Source organism: Coloeus monedula (genome assembly GCF_965178545.1).
Source record: "Coloeus monedula genome assembly, chromosome: 10".
Lineage (NCBI taxonomy): Eukaryota > Metazoa > Chordata > Aves > Passeriformes > Corvidae > Coloeus > Coloeus monedula.
The window spans coordinates 25,558,125-25,578,784 of NC_138790.1; the positions used below are offsets into that span (position 1 = coordinate 25,558,125).

At 56.0% G+C, this 20,660-nt stretch overlaps 1 protein-coding gene across 1 annotated transcript in view; it reads right to left on the reverse strand.

Annotated features, from left to right (window-relative positions):
- The window catches only part of KCNAB1 (potassium voltage-gated channel subfamily A regulatory beta subunit 1), a 56,099-nt gene that overhangs the window by 34,358 nt on the left and 1,081 nt on the right, over nucleotides 1–20,660 (reverse strand). The window lies entirely within an intron of this gene.

Sequence of the window (20,660 nt, forward strand, 5' to 3'; positions counted from 1 at the left end):
TGATTACTGTGCTGGACTTTGCTTTTTGACAGAGAAAATACGTTTTTTGAAAGATTTTAAGTATTGCTGAACAAGGGCCTGGAGTGACAGGATAAGAGGGAATGGCTTCCCACTGCCAGAGGGCAGGGATAGATGGGATATCAGGCAGAAATTGCCAGGCTGGACAGGACTTGGAGCAGCCTGGGATAGTGGAAGCTGTCCCTTCCCACGGCAGGGGGTGGAAGGGCATGGGCTTTAAGGTCCCTTCCAACCCAGCCCGTTGTGGGCTGATTTGACGGCTCCGAGAAGCAGCTGCAGCAGTTTCACAGCCAGCACAGCTGAAGCTGCTTTTCTGTGTCGGCTTTTATGGCAAATTCAATGCCAAAAGGAAAATATAGGTATGCCATAAAATTTTTATGACTTCATCCTCAAAATATCTCCAAAGCAGCTTGTTTACGTAGGGGGCACGTTCTCCTGGTGATCTCAGGAGCTCCCTCAGGAGATCCAACAGCCCCAGCCCCGCTCTCCTCCCCCGTGCACAGGCACCATCCCATCTATCGCACCCGAGGCTCTCCACGTGTGCCCCATCCAGCAGGATTTAAGCTGTTGGGGGCCCTGCATAGACTCTCACACCAATCCCGCATCTTGCCACCAAAACCAAGGAGAAACCCGCTCCAGCTTCCCTCTGAGGAGAATTTCTTATACATTTGGATCCTCGAGGAGCACGTCTCGGATTGCCAGGGCAGCGGCTCCCTGGGAAGCAGCAGGAGGGGGGGAATGAGATGGGCTTTAGGGTCCCTTCCAACCCAAACCATTCTGGGATCCTGTGAACTTCTAAAATGGCTTTGTTCAGGAGCAAACCCCTTCCAAGGCTCCAGTCAAATGCTGACCCCTGCAGAGGGATGGAAGGATGGCCTGGACACCCTGAAGAACAGGGCCGGGACACAGGACAGGCCACAGCACCCAAATCTACCCCTCTGCACCATCCAGACCCAGACCTTACATCCAGACCCTCCACTGACCTTACATCAACATCCGCCCACCACCCAACGCCACCAGAGCCCACCTTGCTGGGTGTTTTCCAAACACTAAAGCAAGGGAAGCTCTGCTGGAGCAGCAGCTGTGGGGACAGGTCCATGGCATGTCCCTCCTCACCACAGCGTTGGGCACACGCCGGGCCCCAGGCACAGAGGAGAGTCCCTGAGCCACAGCAGAGACTTGTCACCCTGGCTGTGACCTCTGGGCTCACACCCAGTCACACCAGAGCATTTTCCTTTCCTCAAAGACAATTAATTTCTTAACAAACACATTCTGCAGAAGGCGTTTTGTAGAGTTAGTCTGAAATAAAAATAAGCACACTCAAAACTCTGATTGGATTTTGCCAAAGCAGCCAGGCTAAAATAATACATTTTAAATGTCTTAAACTGTGCACTTCCCAAGTAATTAAATTACAGCGTTCCTGCACGACGGCTTCTCTTCCATCCATTTAAGCATTAAAGTTGTCAGGCAGCCTTGAGATGGAAAATACCAGGCTGCAGGGAAGGGTTTGGGAGGAGGGTGGAGCGGGGTGAGTTTGAGCAGCCGTGGGGCAGCGACGTGCTCCAGCCACCAGCACCAACCAGAGAGGTGCCCCACACAGGGGACAGCCACCCACTGCCACTGCCCAGAGAGGGCACACGGGTCTGGGGGCACGGGAGTGGCAGTGGTGATGGGGACAGCCACCCGTGGGCGACAGGGAGAGTCATCCATGGATGACAGGGACACCCACCCACGGGTGACAGGGACATCCAACCGTGTGTGACAGCGACACCCACCCACGGGTGACAGGGACACCCAGCCAGGCTGCTCCGTGCCCTTGCCCTCCCCGTGCCCCTCGGCCAGGGTGGCTGTGGGCGGCTCCGTGGCTCAGCCCCCACAGCTCCGCTGCATTATTTAAAAGCCTCCTTAAAATATCATCGTTCTGCTTCCGCTTAAGCAGAGCACCATGAGAGTCGTGCTCTTGGAGCACCACTTGTCCTTGAATCCAGTCCTGCCCTCCCCATCTCATCGCTCCCCCTCGGGATTACAAGGGGGCATCGCCTGCAGAGCCGTGCCCGCTGCTCCCAGTGCCACCCGCACCGCGGGCAGGGCTGTCCCCAGGGCGGCCCAGGGGCTGGGCAGGAGAAACCCCTTGGGCTGCATGTGCACAGGGCTGGGCAGCGCTGCTCCAGGGCCAAAGCCACGCTGGAGAGCCGGGAGCAGCCAGAGCAGCTGGGCAGGTACTGCAAAGCAAAGCCAACTTTGCTTTATCCGACACCTGGAAGAGGAGATCCATCTCCACTGCTCACACCAGCCCGGCCACCTGCAAAGTCCTCAATTATCACGGAATCCTGGAATCGCTGGGGTTGGAAGGAGCTGGAGGATGACAGAGCCAGCCCTGGGGCAGCACCGGCTGCACCGAAGGCGGCAGCCAGGGAGGAGGGTGCCCTGCCAGGTCCCGTGCACTGCCCTGGATTCGGAGTGCAGCTGGAAAATGAATGTGTGTCCAAACCTAATGCTGGTTTAACACTGCAGTGTGATGAGAGGGGAGAAATCCAGCCCCCACCAGGCCCCGGCCTCACCTCGGAGCTGCAAACTCCTGGGGAGCCACTGGGAATGCGAAAGCAGCACAAATCAGCAGATTGTGTTTACTTGACTGGTTCCTTTTCCTTCCCTTTTGAGTTATTCCTGCCTCCTTTGTAGCCATTATAAGCTACTGTCCTGGGGGGAAAAGCATTGTGAAGTCAGCATAAATCCATTCTGTTCACTGGATTAGTCTTAATTTGCAGCAAGAAAATGAAGATCAGGCGATGAGCCATAAAAGTCAGCCTGATGTGGAGAGTATTGAAACAATATGGAGCTTGATATCAAAATAATTGTACCATTTGCATGTGAGAGTTTAAAACTGCTCATAATTGCAGCAAGACTTAAATAAACCACAGTTTCCTAAATATGTGAGGTAGTTATTATGGTTAATGCTTGGAAAAAGAAACGTGGGGAAAAAGAAGACACAGCTCCTGGAACACTGCTAAGAAATACCTGCTTCCACTTACACCCCTTGGCAAGCACAGGACTCAACTCCAATTCCCAAAGGAATTCTGCAGCCCAAGGTGACCTGGGTGCATTTCCCAACCCATCAGGCTGGGGTTGGTTTGGCCTCCTCCAAGCCCACATCCGTGGCACGGAGTCCAGGACACCGCGTGCCTCGCAGGGCCATTCCAGCGGCAATAATACCCCGATGCCACAGAGGGAATTTGTGTTTTAATAAAATCATCCTTGCTTCCAGCCCGTGGGTGACCCAGGCATGTTCAAAGCTGTGGAAGGAACCACCAGGGATGGTGGGTGCTGATGGTGCTCACACCCGGGGGCCCTGCAGGGCTCCAGCCCTTCCCAGGCTGAGATTCCTCCTGCTCTGCCAGCGCTTGGCAGCTGCACCAGGAACCCCTCCAGGAGGGGGAACAGCTGAGGGATGTTCCATGGAATCATAGAATCATCCCAGGTTTGGAAGGGACCTTAAAGCCCATCCAGTGCCACCCCTGCCATGGCAGGGACACCTCCCACTGTCCCAGGCTGCTCCCAGCCCCAATGTCCAGCCTGGCCTTGGGCACTTGGGATCCACAGCTGCTCTGGGCACCCTGTGCCAGGGCCTCCCCACCCTCACAGGGAACAATTTCTTCCTAAAATCTCCTCTAAATCTCTCCTGTTTCCCAGGGGATGAGGAAGAAAGCAAACTTTACTTCTCAAGGTTTATCTGCCCAGATCACCTTTACGTAATTCCAATGTCAGCAACTTTACTTCCACAGATTCCTCCCTGTACCTTCACCATCCCCAAATGCTCAGCTCGCCCCAGATTTGAAAACCATGCTAGGGAGGGAAACTGTTTTCTGCCCTCCCTTCTTCCCCCTTTACTCACTTGTTTTTCAGCTCTTATCTTACAAACGTTAGCAACACTTCTCTAATGACGGAAGATTCTCACCCCTTCGGGTGGGAAGGATGGGTTTCCTCTCGGGGGATGGTGCCCGGCCTCTCCTCACGCTGCCCAGGCCCCGCGGAATATGAACTCCACCCATTTGCCTTTGCAGATAAAATTTTTTGTTGAGGCTCGCGCCGGAGTTAATGGTCAAAGCTGCCGCCATCAATTATGGATGAGCACAAATAGATAGTTGTGCTCTGTAAATTGCCCATGCGCAGGCATGGGCTCGGCAAAGGGCTATTTCTGAACTGCTGACGGCCCCGAACCGGCCCCGCAGCGGCGGAGCCTGGCACAGCCCAGCTCCCATCCCAGCCCAGCTCCCATCCCAGCCCAGCTCCAGGCACAGCCCAGCTCCCATCCCAGCCCAGCTCCAGGCACAGCCCAGCTCCCATCCCAGCCCAGCTCCCATCCCAGCCCAGCTCCAGGCACAGCCCAGCTCCCATCCCAGCCCAGCTCCAGGCACAGCCCAGCTCCCATCCCAGCCCAGCTCCCATCCCAGCCCAGCTCCCATCCCAGCCCAGCTCCAGGCACAGCCCAGCTCCCATCCCAGCCCGGCTCCCATCCCAGCCCAGCTCCAGGCACAGCCCAGCTCCCAGCCCATCCCAGCTCCAGGCACAGCCCGGCTCCCATCCCAGCCCAGCTCCAGGCACAGCCCGGCTCCCATCCCAGCTCCCATCCCAGCCCGGCTCCCATCCCAGCCCGGCTCCCATCCCAGCCTGGCTCCAGGCGCTCCTGGGCACAGCTCCTCCTCCTGGGAGCACGCTCTGGGGCGCTCTGGGCAAGGCTTTGCACTGCTGCAGCTGTGATGGAAAGGGGCTGGTATCAAAGAATCTGGGAATTCTAGAGTGGCTTGGCCTGGACGGGACCCTAAAGACCCATCCCACCCCTGCCTTGGGCAGGGACACCTTCCCCTATCCCAGGCTGCTCCAAGCCCCAATGTCCAGCCTGGCCTCCGGCACTGCCAGGGATCCAGGGGCAGCCACAGCTGCTCTGGGCACCCTGTGCCAGGGCCTCACCAGCCTCATTGTAAAAACTTCTTCCTACTATGTAATTTGAAGTCTGAGAACAGCAAGGCTGGTGCCAGTCTCACTTTGAGAAGTTGTTCCCTGTGGGAGCAGCACCACATCCCAAACCACCCCCAGCACCAGGATCAGGGCTGGATCCATTTTACTGAAAAGAACTTTAAAGAAGATACGGCAAATTAGGAGAGAGAAGAACCCAGGCTGTGACGTCTCCACGGTCCAAAGCAGGTGGAGACCTGGGCTGCCGTCCCTCCTCCCTGCTGTGCATCATCTCAGGGAAGCAAAGCCACATCCTTTGTTTCCAGCAGCGGTGCGGCAGATTGCAATTTTCCAAGCCAAACGCTGCAACTACATAATTTTCAAAGAAAGGCTTGAAGTGATCCCAGATATTCTCCCCGAGCATCTGGGCAGGCTCCCCAGTGGGACTGAACTGGAGCATTTAAAAGGATAAAAGAGAGCAGTCCTCTGCCCGTTCGCCTTCCGCAGGAGGAGGCAGCGAGGCTGTGCCCGGCGGTGACAGCGGCGGTGATGCCTGGGGAGTCCTGTCCGGCTCCTGCCACAGCCGGGCAGGGAAGATGCCAAACACAAAGCTCTTTTTGCAAAGGCAGAGCCGAGGTTTGCTCAGGTGAGCGCCGCGGGGACGCACCTGAGTCCTCGTATTTGCAGCTGTTTCCCGGCGAACGCATTTATTCCCGTAAACTTTTGCCTTTCATATTCCAATTCGGTCCCTGAGCTGGAGCGGGGCCAGAAACACGTCATTTGGTGAAAAGCCCCCGAGCTGGCTCCTCTCCCGCCCCCACCCCTGTCACAGGCGTAGTCGCTGTCTCTCCCTTTTACATAATCCCAGCGGATCGGGAGCGCCTGGCAGCCGGGGGAGGCAGCCCGGGGTCGGGAGCATCCCGGGAGCGGAGCGGGAGCTGCGGGGCAGCGCTGCCGCGGGGGCGGCGCAGCGCTCGGGGGCGCAGGGGGGCGGCTCTCGGTATTTTTAGCGTGAATCGAGGGCCAGCGTGGCTGTCGTGGCCTTTGGAGCAGCTCACGCTGCAGAGCTCAGCATCAAGGACATAATTCAGGCAGAAAATGGATTGGGAAGGACTTCAGGTTCAAATGTGAGGGAGCTGAGGACTTTACAGAATTATTGTTGCAGCCGTTGGGAAAAGCCTTTGGCTTTGGATTTCCCTCGGGCTGAGGAATCAGTCCCAAGGTGAAGGCGAAATTCCAGCTCCACTGGTAGGCGCTTCCCACCCAAAGGTTATCGCGACTCAGCAGCGTCGCAGCTGAGCCCGAGGGTTACTCAGCTCTTCCTCCCAATTCCCCTGCGCTGCTTCTCTTGGGGGAGAAATCAGCTCTGCATACGGAGCGATTTGCGAGAAGAAACAGAGATTAGTCATAAAGATAAAACCTCAGCCTTGTCGCCAACGAGCTGCTATTCCTGGTGCAATTCCCAGGTCTGGGGCAGACGGAGTGCCGGGGCTGTGAGAACTCCGCTGGGACAACCCACCCTCACTCTCCAAACCTTATCCAGGAATAAGGCAGAAAGGACTCGCAAAGGCCCAACTGTGGAGGCTGCAGGAGCAAGGAATTGCAGTTACCCAGAGTGCTGGTTCCCTGGGGAGAGCGCCGCCGGGAGCCCGGGGAAATCGGGGGATAACTGCGGGCAATTAGCACACAGTGCCCGTGCAGCCAGCGAGCATGGCTGGGGAGCAGGTCCTGCCTCCGAGAGACACCCCATGAGCATGGCTGGAGAGCAGGTCCTGCCTCCGAGAGACACCCCATGAGCATGGCTGCGGAGCAGGTCCTGCCTCCGAGAGACACCATCAAAGACTCATCTCCTACAGACGAGCTTACAGGGAAACTGAGGCACGATGGCTTGGATGGGGCTGCCAGAGGGGTCAGGGGTCACAGGAGCTGCTGGCTGCCACTGCTCCACTGGGGAGGTGCTTAAAGGACAAGTTTCACTGATTTTGAGTTTCCTGTTTTCGGACAGGAGCCTCTGCCACGCCCCAAACACTGCCCTCCCCACGGCTGGGGCCGGACCGCAGCACCCGGGATCCCCCTGGACACTGCCCCTGCCATGCCACCCCCAGCCCCTCGTCCGGCTGGGACCTGGCTCCAGGAGACATTTATTAACCAGCAGTTCTGCCCTGGCCACAGGCTCACGAAGGACTTCTGCTGCCAGCACCATGGCAGGAGGGTGCAATGTCCCTGCTGAAAGTTGGTCATGGCTGAAGGACAGGGACAAGCAGCTGGAAAGGCCGGGCTTCCACTCGGGCCAAGCCTCCCTGCCATTTATCAACCATCCACGCAAAGCACAGAAAATGACACCTGAGCACCCCATCCACCGTGCCTCCAGTCTGCACAGTTCCTGGAGAGTTAATATTGACATTTTCCGAGGTGCAGGATCGCCCTGCACTGGCTGCAGCACCCCTGGATCCGAGAGCGGCTGCTGAACCCAGAGGGGCTTTGCAGCCGTCCCAGGACCCCAAACCCAGCATTAACACAAAACTGCATTCTGCAGCTCCCCTGGGCAGGTCTGGTGGCACAGGAGCCCTGGCTGGTACCCCACGGGCTGGGAACCAGCAGGATGAAGCTGCCTGGAGCCCCACGCCCCCCAGCCTGCCCAAGGAGCCCTCCAGTGCCAGCTGCCTCCTCCAGCAGCAGCTCCACCTCAGGCATGGGGTGCAGAGATCCCAGGCTGTCCCCTTCTCCCAGTCTGAATGTCACCCATTAGTGGCTGAAAGGGACACCCTGAACAGGCAAAAGCCAGCACCAAAGGCACACAAATCCTTCTCACTCGCAGCCGAAGGCAGGACAGAGAAGCTGATCAGCTGCCCACACCGAGCACTTCGGACTGAACTCACAGCCATTCCTTATTTTTCCTGCCTAGGTTAGGAGGAATAAAAACCTGTGAGAGGCAGGAGGCATTCCATAAGAATGCCTGAGATTTTGTTTTCTGCATTTGCCTAAAATTGGCTTTGATCTCATCTTCCCCAAGTGAACCAGGTGAGAAGTCCGTGAGCCACCCCCACGGTGGATTGATACCCAAGGCAGACACCTCTGCTCCACTCTGCAAACCAACTTTCCTTGTCCAGCCCCAAGCATGATTTGCTAATTTATTTTTCTACTCATTAGCACCAATATTAGTTATATTGAACACTTAATAGGAACCATCTTACCACCACTGTCACAGATTCACGACGTTGTATAGAATCTCCCCAAGCAAGCGGGATTTTGGTATAAAATCACAAACACATTTGCCTGCAAAAACATAAACACCCCAAAGCTTCCCCGTTACGCCCAAGTTTAAAAATCTATTAATAACCTGAGGAGAGAGCTCCTCTGCAAAACCAGGTGCATCCAGGCAGGCAAAGTAAAGAGCTATTACACTGCAAGGGAACAAAGACCGAGACCGTGCCCATACCTATATTTCATGCCCGTTTGCTTTGCGGTGGATTCTTTTAATGAAATGTGGTGCTGCGGGGTAAATGTCCCCAAACTGCGAGCGATAATAGCCACTGTCCGAAATTTTGCCCGGGCTGCATTCACTACGTTCGGGGTGGTGGTGTTCTGCTTGCTGATGAGCCTGTCTTCACCATTTCTCTTCAAGTTGTGGTCTGTGCAGGCGATGGACACTTGCATCGCGCCCGCGGTGCCCCGGCCAGGTGGCGGGCGGACCCACGGCCCCCCACGGGCTGCAGCTGCCCAGCACGGCCGGCAAACCTCCGACCTGGGACTCCCCGAGCACCGGGGGCTCCGGCAGAGCCGCGCTGCGTGCCCGCGATGCCGGCGGCAGAGAAACGCGAACTTGCCACGGCAACCGCGCGAGCGGCTTCGGGCTCACTCCGGGCTCTCCGCGGCGATGCTGCTGCTCAGCCAGAAGCATCCATCCAGTCAGGTGCTCCCGGAGCGCCGCTCCTTCATGGTGATCGCTCCGCAGCCGCTCTGTCTCGCTGCAGGCTCCCGGCCGCTGGTTTTAAATCACTGCGGGCATCCTGCGAGCGCTGGCTCCGGCGCCGCTGGACCGCGAAGTGCTGAGCAGGCACAGCCGAGCCCCGTCCCTCGCCAGCGCGTCCCTAAGGAGCGGCAGCATCCATCGGTGTCCTTCGCCCAGGCGCAGCAGCGCTACCTCCCACCCATGGCAGCCCGCCGAGCGCTGGCAGCGGCTCCGCAGCGGCCCCGGGATCCCCCCGCCAGAGCCTGCGGGGAGGATGGGAAGGATGGGAAGGATGCGAACGACGGGCCTCCTTTGTGCTCGGAGGGAAGGCAGGCGATTCAGGCAGATCCGCCCGCAAAAATCGCTGCCGGCATCGCTCAGCAAGGTCTTCTGTAGCGGGCAGCAATTCGGTGTTAAAATGGGTTAATTATGGGGGAAAGGGAAAAAAAAAACAAGGGGGAGGGGGAGGAAAATCGCTGTGCCCCGGTGTGTGAGGGAGTTAACACGTTAATCCCGTGCTTCTGGCACCCGGAGCCGCCGCCCGCAGCCCCCGGCTGGCAGCAGGGCCGGGTTAATCCCGCTCCCCCAGCATCGCCAGCGGAATGAGCCGCAGCGCAAAGGCTTCAGAGCAAAACCAGAGCGTCCCTCAGCAGAGCAAAGCATCCCCATCCCCGGCTGCGGCCGAGGCTGCGGTCGGAGCCCGGCACTGCCCGGTGCCACCTCTCCTGTGGCGCTGGCTCTGGGCACCCAGGGGACCCCCAGGCTGGGGAGCTGCTCGCGGGAGCGGTGGGAGGGTGACAGGGACAGGGCGGTTTGGAGACCCCCGCCCGTCACTGTCACCAGCAGAGCGGCCCTGGGGAGGGACAGGCAGTGGGTGTCCCTGGGTGCAGCCCCACAGCACAGGATGCCCGAGTGTGGCAGGGCAGGTGGGTGAGGGCAGGGTCACCCGTGGTCCCTTTTCCACCTTGCGCAGGCCCTGAAAAATGGTTCGGGGGGCCGCACTCCTTCATCTGCCCCAGACTGCCCGAGGGGTTGGGGTGAGGGGGCACCTCCGGAGCTCCTCCTGCCCACCCCCCACTCACTGCCAGGCCCAGGCCCAGGCCCCTTAGGGTGTGAGCAGCTCCCAGGCTGGACCCTCCTGCAGTGACCTGCCCGACACACCCAGAAGTGGAGCAGGAGCAGTGGCAGAGGGGGCTGGGAATGCTGGCGGGGTGATCACAACCTGCTTTGAGCTCAGGGTGGCAGAGCTTTGACCCCTGCCCTGCAGCGGGGGCACACCACGGTGCCCCCCCTCCATCCTGCTGAGGAGGGGGCGTGTGGGAGCGCTGGGGGGGCAGCTGGCAGCCAGCCGAGGCCACCCACCACCCCGTGACAGGGGAAGAGCTTCTGCCGATCCCGCTGCAGCTCCTCTCCTGATGGCTCATGAACAGGTACCCAGCACATTCCTCTGAGGATGGAAAGCATTAAATCGAACAAAGACAGTTACTGTAGGATATTTTCCCAAAGAGGATTAAAAGTTAATCACACAGCAGACCCACCAACTCCCAGCTGTCAGGGGTCTCCTTGGGCTCACCCTCAGGCAGGGATTTGGGGGGAGCAGGACCCCTTGGAGAGTTTCCAGACACCTCATCAGTGAGTCGGTATCGCAGACCACCAGCAAACCCAGCAGAGTGAGGCATTGGGGGGCACAAGCCATGGGGGCACTGACACCAAGGTGCTCCTTGCATCCAGGACATCCTCAGGGTCTCCATGGCCCTGGGGGATGCAGCTGGAGCATTGGTGGTAGCACCCACTTGGTTTTGGAGCTCTGTTCTGTGTTTCAGAGCCCAAAGCCGGACTGACAAACCTGGAAATGTTGCCCTCTCTGATGGTTTCACACCCCCTCGCTGGGCACAGGCACTCCAAGGTGCCTTTTACCTCTGTTCTGTACATCTCTGGAGAGTTCCCACTGCAGCCAGACCTGCCAAATGCTGTGCCTTGGTCCTGGGAATGAGCCCAGGCCCTGGTCACCATCCCCACTGCCAGGGCTGCCTGTGCCCTGAGGTACCGGGGTGGGCCAGGGAAGGGGACAGAAAGGGACAGTCCTGTTCTGCACTGGCACATCCCACAGAGCATCTTACCTCAAGCTGCTTAGCTTTGGAGGGGTTACAGTCTCTCCACAGAGTATGTATTTAAATATGGGATTTATTTCATTTCCCTGAGCAAGATAATCACTCCTAGAGTAAAACGTTGGAGTAACATAATTCTGTATGATGAAAATCCTGAGCTTATAGAAGAGGAGCTACGTGACAACCCTGGCAGAGGACTCAGCCACAAGCCTGTGGCCAGGCTCCCTGTGACACCTCAGTGCCACCAAATCACTGTGACAAGATGCCCGCCTGCATTTCCCCCTGAGCAAGACAATTGCTCATTAAATAACTTGCTCAAAAAGCTTCATCAAGCAAATGTGATTTAACACAGCTGCTTGTGACCACCCTGTGACCCTCCCCATCTGTCCCCAGCACCTTGCAGGGGCAGGATGATGCACACCCTGTGGGGAGCAGGATGGAAACCTTCAAAAAGCAAAAAATGCTTAATCCAGCCCCCGTCAGGCCCCTGTGGAGGCTGGAAGGGGCGGTGGGGCCGGGCACAGCACGGGGGTGAGGGAGGAGCCCCTCCCAGTGCCCCTGCAGGGACTCTGCTCCAGGGTCAGTTGGCAGCACGGCTCTGGCTGCAACCAGAGGTGGAAAGATGCTTCTGCAGCCCGAAATGTGAACATGAATCAAGGTCCTGCAGTCTGGGCTGGGTGAAACCTCGTGAGCTGCTGCAGCCCTGGCCCAGCACGGCCAGAGCTGAGCACACTGCTTGCCCCTTCCTTTTTTATTTTATATTTCACCTTACAGTGGAGCTCCTTTGAAATACGATGCCAAGCCTGGCTGGAGATTCTGCTCCTCATGGCTGCAGTCACAGGCTATTTACCCTCCCTGCCATGGCAGGGTGTTGGGACTGGGTGGTCTTTAAGGCCCCCTCCAGCCACACCAGTCTGTGATTCCAGCAATCCAGCTCACAGTAATGATGCCAACCCAGCCTGTCTGAGCTCTTTAACTGAAACTCTTCCATGTCGGGAGAAGACAACAACTGAATTTAGCAGCAAACCTGCAGCAGTGCCTGTGACAGAGGGGTGGCTGCCCCTGGATCCCTGGCAGTGTCCAAGGCCAGGTTGGACGGGACTTGGAGCAGCTTGGGACAGTGGAAGGTATCCCTGCCCATGGCAGGGGGTAGAACAAGGTGGGCATTGAGGTCTCTTCCAACCCAAACCGTTCTGGGACTCTGTGATTAATGTTAGAAGTGTTCCCTCTGCTCCCAGTGCTGGAGGGTCCTGCCCTCACCTTGGCCAGAGCAGCCCCAGGGCCGGTGAGAGGCAGCAGGATGGAACAGTCAGTGCTTCCAGGCTGGAGACACATCAAAAATATGGTTTCAGCCTTCATGGAGAGAGCTTTAACCCTGTTGGACACTCAGACAGATGCTCAGGGAGAGTTTGCATGCAATGCCCTTGGATGGGCCAGACCTCAGGAGACTGCATGGAAGCACTGAAAACGCAGCTGGCAGAGCCATGAGGGCAGGATCCTGCTCCAAAACCGGAGCCTTGGAGCTTTTCCACCCAAACAAACGCCCTTCTTTATTTAACCCAACAGCCCAGACCTGGCTACAGCCCCCACATTCTGTCCACAGCCCCAGAGCCACATTCCCAAAATCCAGAGCAGACACTGCCGGCTGCAGCCTCTCTCCAGGACTGGCCTTCCCGAGAATTATCTCGACATGCTGCCACAAATCGCTGATTTCCAGGCTCCCGGCCGCAGCTCTGCCGCAGCGCAGCAGGACTCGCTCAGGGCGATCCCACCTTCTGTCCCAATAAAAGTTTCCTCGGGCCCCAAGAGCTGTGATGGCAATCACGGCCCGTGCTGTCGCTCAGCCAGCTCCCTCGGTCCGCAGAGCCGCTTGGGAACGGGCTTCCCGCTGGGATAATAACCCGGGATTGCGGTGGTTCCTTACATCTCCCTAAACCGGGCTGATACGGGCACGGGTGAGATAAGGAGCGCTGCCCGGGAGGCAGCTCCCAGCCGAGGAGGGCTCCTGCCGGCAGCGGCAGCACCGGAGCCCGCGGCGATTTGCAGCGCTTTGGGGTGGGTCTGAACCCGCCAGGAATGGCTCTTTTTGATAACACTGCTGGGAGCTGGGCGAGGAAATGAGCTGCAGAACAAAAGCTCGGCGCGTACCGAGCCCACAGCCATCGCATTTCCGCTGGTTTCACATCAAAAACTCCATTTGCATTTGTAATTGTACTTGAGGAAAACTGATCAAAATTCCTATTAAATGGTTTGTAGTTAAAAAGGCGTCGTTCTGGCAGGTTTTGAGCCAGGCTGGGGGCGGTGCCCAGCCCGGGGTTCCTGTAATGGCACACGAGATCTGTCATCCCCGCCGGAGGGCTGCATCCACCCGGAATGGACCAAACCTGGGACTGTGACAGCTCCGAGCCACGCTGCTCTGCCAGCACGGGCTTGGGACAAGGCTGGGGTGTGATAAATCCAGCACCAGCACTGCCCCTGGAGCCCTGGCAGTGCCCAAGGCCAGGCTGGACATTGGGGCTTGGAGCAGCCTGGGACAGCGAAGGTGTCCCTGCCATGGCAGGGGTGGCACTGGATGGGCTCGAAGGTCCCTCCCGACCCAAACCAGGCTGGGATTCTGTGCTGCTCTAAATTCCTGGACAAACTCCCGTCTAATCCCCCCCGCCGCCGGGTGTCCAAGGCCAGCCCCACCCTGGGCGTGGGAGCACCCACGGGAGCCCCCAGCACCCCGGGTACCCTGGCTCTGGCAGCTCTGCAATATTAAACAACTCATCTTTTGATACAACAGGAAAGAATCAATGCTGGGCCCCAGCCCGGAGCTCGCCGTGTCTGACACGGAGGGTGGAACTCATCGGGCGCCCAATCCCATTAATTGGCCGCTTGTCCCCATGGAGAGAACACCCCCCCGCAGTGCCTGTTGCCCATTAGCTGCTGGATCCCCCGCTCCAAAGCAGGTAATTTAATTTTTCCATGCTATCTATTCCATTTCTCAGCTGACTGCAAGCCGGTGCCTCACATGAAGGGCTCCAGAAGTCACCATTATATTAATGTATCGTGCTACACTGAGCACTTAATGGTCTTTAAAGTCCCTCCAGCTCAAGCCATTCTGTGATTCTGTGATTAAATATGATTAAAACACTCAGAGCTGCACGAAGCTCCACTGCACAGTACAAGAGGGTCTTCTGTTTTATTCTCCCCGAGAGCCCCTGACATGGTATCCAGTCCCTGAGCATCCGTGCCAGGCCCAGAGCAGAGGAGCATCCCCGGCAGCAGCAGCAGCAGCAGCAGAACCCTCGGGCATTCGGGGCTGTTGTGCCAGCTCGTGGCCAAGAAATGATTTTCCCTTTTGCCATCCGCGTGTTCCACACTGTGCACGCACAAAATGCAGATCTGCCCCGTGTGCTTCGCATCACCTGATGGATAAATGTATTCCAAATAAAGCTCAGCCCAAGCTGTGTTCTTGCAGCTTGGCTGTGCTTGTTGAATAGTAGATTTTAGGCAATTATGTACATTGCTCTGTTATCCACACGCGACAGATCTCACCCAAGCATTTCTTGTAGCAGCTTAGAGCTCTAAATTAGCTTGTACGGAGGAACGCAGGTGTGGGGTTTGGCTCTGGGTAACAAACACACAGCTCCGAGCTGCCCTGCTCCGGGACACGCTGGAGCAGATGGGGGAGCAATTACGGAGCAACAACTTCTGATTCTTTGAGATTAACTGGCAGAGGGTCAGAACAAAGACGAGCTACAGCAGACTGTGCTGTTTGGGAAACTTTCCCAATGAATACCCCTTCAAAAAACCTCTCCCCCTCCTGGGAACCCTCAGTTTTCACCTCCTCCTCCAGGCGATGCAGGGACTTGGCCCCTCTGTGAGCAACTCAGTGAAAGCCAAGTGTCTCCATCAGTCATTATCTTACATAAGTCACCGCTGCATAATAAGCACTATTAAAAATATCACCTTCCCAAATAGCATTTTTCAAAGAAGAATTTTAATTCTTCTCCCGAGAGTCTCTCTTTCAGCTGCAACAGCATTTCTCATTATTAAAGTGAGTGGCACAGGGTACGAATCCCATCAGCTGCATCCAGCAGAACTGGCACAAGACCTTGCTGCTCCCGAGGCAAAACTCTTCACCCTGACCAGCATCCCAAAAGAATGAGGCATCTGCTGGAATTAATCGCTGAGGAGAATTAGCACATCACCCAGGACAAAGCCGTTTGCTGAAATCCAGCAGATTACCAGGGAACGATCTTCAGCCCCATTAATTTTAATGGATCCTTTTCCCACTGCCAGGCTCCTCTTCGGGGAAGGGATTCAGCAAAACCTGCTGTGTCAGCACTTCCTCTGCCACGCGGTTACCAGCCCCCACTGCCGGTTAGAAATCAGCGTTTCAGGACTTCTGGAATCTGCTTTCCACCTGAGCAGGTGCAGGCACAGCACTCTGCTGCCAGGCAGGAGCTAGGGGCTGTGGTGACTCTTTAGCTCCCAAATTTTCCTTTGCTCCTTTCACTTCCAGGACTCTTTGCAAAGGCTTTTTACTTTTTTTTTTTTTTTAAACTTTTTTTGGCCCACAAGGCAAGAACACGATGTACCTCAGAGCAGCACAATGTCATGGAATGGTTTGGGTTGGAAGGGACCTTAAAGCCCACCCAGTGCCACCCCTGCCCTGGGCAGGGACACCTCCCACTGTCCCAGGCTGCTCCCAGCCCCAATGTCCAGCCCGGCCCTGGGCACTGCCAGGGCTCCAGGGGCAATGTCATTTCAGTAAATCAAGTGCAAGGCACTGTCAAGCCTTCAGGCGACCTCCAGCCACTGCCAAGCACTTCCAAGCCGAGGATTTCTGCATTCTCCAGGCCAGTGCTGGCCGGGCAAGCAGTCCCTGATCTCTGGGCACATCCCAAACATTCAACAACCACTTTCACCCTGGAATGGCGCCCATTTAATTAACAAAAAGATTTGTGAGAGGATCATTACTTACTGCCAAATGCATAACCGCTCATTAGGCCCTCAGGGGAAATGAATAATTACTCCTGCAATCTACAGATTGTGTTTTTTCTGCAGTGAAAAACGGTTTCATCTCCCCAGCTGGGGTGGGAAACCGAGGGCTGGGGGGAACCCTCAGCCCAGCAGCGGCTGCACCGTGGGGAGCAGCTCCCCCGACAGCCTCAGCCTGCCCGTGTGGACTCTCCAAGGATCCCCGTGCACTCCACAAACACCTCTGGAAAAAGCAGCGACCGTGCCACCGGAACGAGGGAAACTCTGTGCTGGCTTCTGGAGCCCTTCTGGCGCAGGGATGAAGCCAGCAACTATGAAAATACACTGAAAACAAGGAAGAAAAGGCTTATCAGGCAGTCACGGGTCTGCACAGGAGGTTTATCCATGGAAAAGCTGCCTTTCATCCAGCCTGCCCCCTCCCCAGCTGCCCACAGCCCTCCCCACACCACGGGGAGAGGCAGAAACAGAGGGGTGCTCAACCCAGCGTGGGGAAAAACACACAGCGATACAAACACATCTCAGCTGAGTGTTTCGACTGGCTTACAGTGTGAAAAAACAAGTTCTGGTTCAAGGATGGGTGCGAGGAACAGCCCCACTGTGCTCCATGCCCACCCGCCGTGCCAGGCACGGTCGGCATCGCCGGAGCACCAAGGCTGGTGACACAGGGACCTGCTCTCCCCCGGCACTGAGGCTGACCAGAGCCTTGCCAGAGCCCGGATTTATCATTGTTTCCTACTTGAAATAAACCTGCAAGCCACGAGAGGACGTTTTGCTCCCAAACTCGCCCTCTGCTCAGCAGTTTGTGTCGGTGCAGCATCCGGCAGCGTCCCTTTCTCAGCAGAACCCAAAGTCAGCCCAAAGACTCCCGGATAAAACCTCTTTTAACCAGGACCACGTGGGCTGAGTTTCATCCCAGACTGCAGCCTTCAGGCCTGTCTATAAATATATCCAGAAATATCCCAAACTTTGGAGTCAGCCCCCGGAGAGGCGCTGGATGCGCTGTGCGCCGGGGCAGCGGCTGCAGGAGCAGGAGCAGGCTCAGCAGGAGCACCTGCCCTGGATCGGGGCTGGAGCAGCATCTGCCAGCCCAGGCTTGGCAGCCAGACCTCCACAGGAGCAGAAGGTGTGGGGAGAAAAGCAGCAAATCCACAAATTCCTGCTGGGCAGCGGCCAGAGCAGCTGAGGGTCAGCTGGGATTTACTGCGGTGGTGGGGAATGAGGAGGGCAAAATCTGCTTTGTTTTCCCCTCAAAACCAAGCACCTACAGCATGGGAACTTTCCACAGAAAGGTGGGAATAACCCTGGAAGTACCAGCACACTGAGCCTGAGCCTGTGTGTGGCTTTGTGAGGACTTCAGGGAATCATCAGGGCATGGTTTGGGTTGGAAGGGACTTTAAAGCTCATCCATGGGCAGGGACAGGACCCTACAAAAATACCAAAAACCCCAAGGGACTGAAATCATTAGAAAGAAGGACAGACATGGGGAGGTGTCCCATCACCACTGCACCAGGCGGCTGCTGTGTAGTTTGAACAGACTAAAAAAGATTAAAAAAACACTTAAGAGACATGCCTGTTAAAGAAAGGGCACAGCTGGATGCAGCTCTGTGGATCAATCTGCACAGGAAATAGGGAAAACATTAAGGCTGTAAGATATATCCCAATAAATATAATGCAGCAGCACTGGGGACGGAGCAGATGACAGGATTACAGCGCAGGATTACACGACCCCATCAAAAGCCCTCCTATGTTTTGCCATCTAAAGATTAGATATTTTAAAGCTTCAGTGCACAAAATGAGCCTCACTGAGGAAGCCTGGGAAAGCAGCTATGGCGAAGGGATCATTCCCAAATTGCCCTCCTCTGGGGTAGCTCTGTGGGGGGATAAGAAAGCTGAAGAGGGGGCTCTGCTTGCTCAGGGTTAAATCCCCCCTTGGTGTTTAACACCTTGGATGGCCGTGGCTGATACCTGATAGCATCTTCAGCCTGCTGGTGCTTCCAGCAGCCACACCACCATCCCGTGTCGGGGAGTTCCCCAGTTCCATTCCAACAGGCTGGGAAAGGGCTTCCTGTGTTCAAACCTGTTGTACAAAATGTCCTTTGCTCCCCCCTGCCCCAGTTCCTGCGTTGTGGGAGATGGTGAGTGACTGGCCACAGGCTGTTCCTGATTTAAACATGTCTGTAATCCCTGTCCATCATCTTTTCCCTAAGCCAAAAGCCTGTTTAATCGCCCGGTGCAGGGACAATCCCATGCCTCAGACCCTTCTGCTTCCCAGATTCCAGGTTGCTGAATCCATTTGAAATGGGATGGCCAGCGCTGGCCAAGGGTTTGGGTGTCAGCTCCTGGCAGCTCCCACTGCAATCAGGAAAGGGAGAAGGGAAAAGGGAAGAGGGAAAATGGGGAAGGAGAAAGGGAAAAGGAGTAAGAGGAAAGGGAACACCCTGCTGCTGGCCAGCCTCTGTATAAAAGATCCAGTATCCTAAATTCCCAGGTTTTAATTTGTTGCTGAACCAATGAAAGCAACAGAAAGAGGACAGATCTCTCTGAGGATGCAGGAACTCGGGGGTTTCCCTGCAGGACACTCCAGTGGGGTCATGCCAAGTGAAGTGGCTTTGCCAGGGATTTGTGTGCTGTGGGAAGAACCCGCCCTCCTGGAACAGAACCTCAGCTAGCATAAAACAGATAAGATAGGAACCCACACCCCAGGCCGGCTGCAGAATGGGTTAATCCAGCAGCACCTCGGGGCTCCGTGACCTCCATAAATACTTTCCACCCCAGCATTTGCCAGCAGCATGTTTTGCAAGAGCTGCCTGGGTGCTCTTGCAGACACATCTACTCATATAGGATTTCCCCCCCAGGCCCTCTGAGCGCAGCTGCCCGAGCTCACAGACCCTGCTGGAATCAGGAAGGAGCAGAACATTGGGAGGTTTTACAGTCAGAGCCTCCCAGAGCGAGGACAGACCTTGAGCCCCAGCAAAGTGTGCATGGAAAGGAGCTGTGCAATGCACACCTCCTTGGACAACAAGGCACCAAATCTGCTTTGTAAATGGTGTTCCATCTGAGAGGAATTCTGTTGTCATCAGAAACCAGCCCAGCTCATGCACTGCTGCACTTCAGGGTCTTCTGTAATAGCTGAACTGTGCTGCACTGGCTGAAGCAATGAAAGGGAAAAGAACTGATCAGCCTGTAAACGAACCAGCCTGTAAGCGTTTAGTAAGTGTTTCTTGTTCACAATTCATTACTTCCCACATGTAATTGAATGAATCTTAATAAAAAAGGAGGTTCTATTGTGCTGGCTTTAGACTGGACCCAGGAGAGCTGAAGAAACATCCAGGAGGCAGAAAAAGAAAGAGAAAATGTCCAAACTCACAGGCAGACTAGAACACCATTTACAAAGCAGGTTTGGTGCCTCGTTGTCCAAGGAGGTGTGCATTGCACAGCTCCTTTCCATGCACACTTTGCTGGGGCTCGAGGTCTGTCCTCACACTGGGAGGCTCTGTACTACTGGAAGAGAAAATTCCCTCTGGAAAGCAGCAGGTGATGGCTGCTGGAGCATCATCCCTGCCCTCAGCAGAGCCCTCTGCACAGCCCCTCTCCCACAGGATAAATTTCTGGGTACATGGAAAATGCAGTAAGTTATGGTTGCTTCTGTCAGTTGTGAAAAATGGACACACTTAAAATGGAGCAGAGGCTCAAATCCATCAGCTGCAACAGAAATTAAGCACCTGCTTTATTCCCTATGACTGGTGGATCTGCTGAATGAGGGATACTCCACTTACTAAGCCAAGAAACAGAGGTGGCTGAAGGTGTGTGCAGGGAGCTCCTGCAGCCACAGCCCTGGGCAATGCCAGCTACCCCCACACCAGTCCCAGAATCTCTCATTAATTGCATTTTTCTACAGCTTAAAAACTCCCTCTCCATCAGGTTTGGGGGTGGAGTATCCAACCCTACAGAAATTTGCTCCCCAAGCTCTTTGCAGGTTTCTCCCCCAGGCTGGGCACATTTTGGTGCAGCAGAACAGAGAGATGAACATTGCTGTCAGCTTTTGGGTGATGCCTTTCGGACGTGGCACCAGCCTGGTCCTGGGTCAGGATGTGTCCCTGCACCAGGGCTTTTGCAGGACAATCTGTGGAGGATGCCTCAGACAGGGGATCACAACCCTTCATGGGAACACTGTGTGCTACACTTGCGCTCCTCAGTGAGGGCACAAGTTTTAAATCGTGTCTGCACGGACCAACAGCACGGAAAGTGCAGGATCAGAGAGAAACGAGGCAAATGGGGATTTTTCTGTGGGTACTGACACCAACCTTTTCAAACACAACTGCAATGTGGGACTAGGATCATCAGAAGGAGCAAAGGGATTTCCCATTAAAGGGTGGCAAGTTTCCAGGCCAGAAGCCCCAGTTAATGAGAGGATCTCACTCGGGGACAGCAGTGCTCCTGCCAGCCCGGGAATTGCTCCTGGCACAGCTCTGCTCCGAGCATGGCATCCCTGGGATGCTGATCAAGCCTTGGGACACTCTCCCATTTCATCCCCCCGGCACTGTGGGCTCAGTTCCCTCTCTCTTTCTGTGTAACCCCAACTTGCTCCAAGGGTGCCCAGCCAGCCCAGCAGCATGGTGGCACAAAGGCCTTTGCCATTT